Source organism: Pseudophryne corroboree, chromosome 6 (genome assembly GCF_028390025.1).
Source record: "Pseudophryne corroboree isolate aPseCor3 chromosome 6, aPseCor3.hap2, whole genome shotgun sequence".
Classification (NCBI taxonomy): Eukaryota; Metazoa; Chordata; class Amphibia; order Anura; family Myobatrachidae; genus Pseudophryne; species Pseudophryne corroboree.
The window spans coordinates 176,151,548-176,155,118 of NC_086449.1; the positions used below are offsets into that span (position 1 = coordinate 176,151,548).

General features: G+C 42.8%; 2 pseudogenes; both read left to right on the forward strand.

Moving 5' to 3' along the window:
• The first annotated feature begins 2,855 nt into the window (after positions 1-2,855).
• LOC134937783 (5S ribosomal RNA) lies at positions 2,856-2,974 on the forward strand (annotated as a pseudogene).
• A 108-nt stretch (positions 2,975-3,082) lies between these two features.
• Positions 3,083-3,200, forward strand: LOC134937775 (5S ribosomal RNA; annotated as a pseudogene).
• The last annotated feature ends 371 nt before the right edge of the window (positions 3,201-3,571 follow it).

Below are 3,571 nucleotides of genomic sequence, written 5' to 3' on the forward strand. Positions count from 1 at the left end.
TAGATCCTTGTGTCCAATACCAGGGCCGTCTATTACTCAAATGGACTGAAGGTAAGAGGGTGCAACGCAAGGTAGTTAGCAAGACTACATCTACACGGCAGCAGGCACTGCACCGCACCTCTCCAACATTAGCAAGCTCTGAACAATCAGGACAGTAGGTACTGATTCCTAACTGCAAGCAGGTATCAAGGTTGTCAAAAATACTGTAGCCTTAATAATAATGCCCATATCAAATAATAGTGCAAATAATAATGCACACAACAAAAACTGCATCAAAAATAATGTCCACATCAAACAATAGTTATTTTCCTGGACAGTAATGTTCTGTGAGCCAGGCTCCACAAAATGGAATCAATCACAGTTTCTGAGTCAGGGATAGGTGCTGTACTGATGTTTGCACAGTTGAGCTACAGTATATTTTTTCCCACATCGAATGCTCAAAAAATCCTGAAAACCCGTACTGCGTACAAGTGAACCTAACTGTATGATGGTGGTCCATGATGCATATGGGATTGCTGGCATTAGAGACAGTGATTGCATACCATGGGTTATACTTTTACAAGGGTGGAGAACACTCATTTTTGTATTCAGAGCGATCCATGCAGCTGTGAATATGGACACAAGTTGTGACTGATTGCAAACTCACAATGCATCTTGGAAAAAAACATTTTGCTTTCTGTACAGATCTGGTCACATCTCATGTTTACGGCCAGATCTGTATAATGTTTTTATAGCTCCTTTTATGAATATGTATGATGATCTCCCTCCTGTAAAAAGATGTCTATACGAATACTGTCCCTACCTTGCCATCACAGTCCATAAACCGAGCTACTCTACTTGTATCTGGAGGTATTCTTCAGCACTAACATCTCAGCCTCTGGAAGGTAAAGTCAGGTGTCCGGTAGTGTGCTCCCCAATGACAATGACAATGAGATGGAAGCCGGTAGACTGGACATAACAGGTACATGAGTCTGCCCCTGCCAGTATGGCTGTTCCTCCGCTCCATGATATTTCACAGACAAGGGACCCTATTCAGCTTCAGTTGCAGTTTTGCAAAATTAGCAAAACTGTAAGTGCTTCTGATCGCATGCTGGTGGCCGCCCAGAACATGGCAAGGATGCCTTGTATGGAAATGTCTGACAGCAATACGATTGCAATTCAATTGCGATCTCATCACTGGTACCGCAAAACAAGGGTAAACCCCATGTTCCTGCGCAGCCTAGCTGCAAAGGCAGGCGTACCGCTGCCATGTTTTGCCTCGCAGCGGCAGCAGTGACATCAAGCGGGTGTGCCGAAAATGCCCTGGACCCACTCACATTTCCGATGCACCGCCTCCGCACAACCACGTTGCTGCCCCTGACCACCCCACAAACACCTTTGCCAGTTAATAAGGCAGAGGCGGTCGCATCATTGAGATGCGATTGTATATTCTGGACTGCGTGGGAAGATGCGATGCGGCCATATGCTACCAAATAAGTGACTATGTGACTATCCCTTGATGAATTTCTTCACAGGATGCCACTAGATTCCTACTCCTGGCAGAGCACTCTCCAGATGTAAAATGCGCTGAGAGATTTAGATTTGGAAAAGGTGTGCCCAACTGAAATCTGAATTGTACTATCAAATTTATGCTGTGCAGCATTTGTGAGCTAGAGTACATGTAAAAGCAGAAGAGAGGTTGATTGAGTCTGCACAGGATCACTCTATCTATGCAATTGATATTTGAATTGATATCATTATAGCTATAGCTCTAACATAAACCAACATATGGCCATATATCAAGCAACCAGTGAACAAGCTCTCCCGAGCGAAACGCGCGTCACTTCCAGTTCCGGTGTTCCGAACTTCCGGTCAGTCGGACCGCGGACACCGGCGCCTCATCGCTGGGCTCACCCTCCGTTACGGACACTCACGAGCCTATTAGTAGGTTGTATGGTAATTTTCGGCTTTTTGTCGGACCCGTTCTACCTGACACTCTGTTTGGCTCTACCTCTCCAAGCAATTTATCCTGTGACTTTTTGATTTATGAAGTGTATGGAAATGTATTCTCTCACTGCCAAACAGGTATTTATGGTAATATGTTATGTTTACCAAAAGCCGCATCAGTGTCCAGCATACATCATTAATCATTTATATCAATGATCCACTTATGGTTCTAAATAGGTTCAGTCCTTATTAGGTTTTATATCTGTATACGCATAAGATATTTTGTTATATTCTTATCCAACTACCTCTCCCACAAATACAAGTGCTACTTTACATTACAAGTGCTACTTTGTTTTGATAGTGATAACAAACACACTGCTAACTCAAAGGGTTTCATTGCTTTTCTGACTGTATATAGCAGTTGCAGAGCACTATGTGATTTAACACAAATAATCAGTAAACCAGTATCTCAGTATATAAACAGAAAATCTCTATAAACATTCCCATTTACATGGGATTTCTGCCAATCCCTCTCATCCTGTTTAAACAACCTTGGTGGCTCTGCAATGCAATATGTTAACAGAGAACCATTTTGTTACAAAACAGGACAGTAGAAGTGTTCCTCTATCTTTCTTCCGTTTCAGTGTCGTCTCTCACCACCCTCTCATTTATTCATTCGATGCTCAGGCAGATTATCAAAAAGCAGAAGTGGTGTGAAACCCAGACCTGATTCTCTTTTACAAATCCTTCTTTGCAGCAATGTCACACTATCATCAAAATCAATTTTTGCTTTCACTTTTTTCATAAGCACTCAGTACTCCTCACAAACTTTGGGAGTTCCCACAGAGTTGTCAGATCAGACTATATATGGTTCCCAGTATCTATGGTTCCTATATACGGTTCCTAGTAGCATCAGGTGCGATTTACCTACCTGCGGTCAAACCACACTGAGTATGCCCAACCTCATCTGATCTTGGAAGCCAAGCACTGTGGGCCAGATCAGTACCTGGTTGGGAAGACCACCAGAGAATACCAGGTACCGCAGGTAATTTGATTTAAGAGCAACCCAGCAATTTCATATGAAAGTTGGGAGTTCTCACAGACCTTTTAGATCTGACAATATATGGTTCCCAGTGTCATTAGGTGTGATATATTTACCTGCGGTCAATCCACACCGAGTATGCCCAACCTCATCTGATCTTGGAAGCCAAGCACTGTGGGCCAGGTCAGTACCTGGGTGGGAGATCACCAGAGAATACCAGGTACTGCAGGTATTTTTATCCAAACAAAGGTGTTACAATTAATCTGCCTCTAATGTTTGGCAGGTGAATTACAAGGAGAGGATTACTACTGGAGGTGCAGGCAGATGCAGAGTGACATAGAAATGGTTAACCAGACTTGACTGGGGAATACTGTAATAACTTGAACATGTTGTAGCAGAATTAAAGTTTAGCAGACTATGGACTCTCCCTTTAATACTGGAATGTGCAGCTCCACACTTTACACTGATTATGGACAGCAGGTGAGTAATATAACACAGCTAAGAGCCTGGACTTGAATACAGGACTAAAATGTATCACAATCACTGTTGCAGGTAATGAATGTCCACAGAAGTGCAGGAATACTAAGTACTTTATTATAGCAG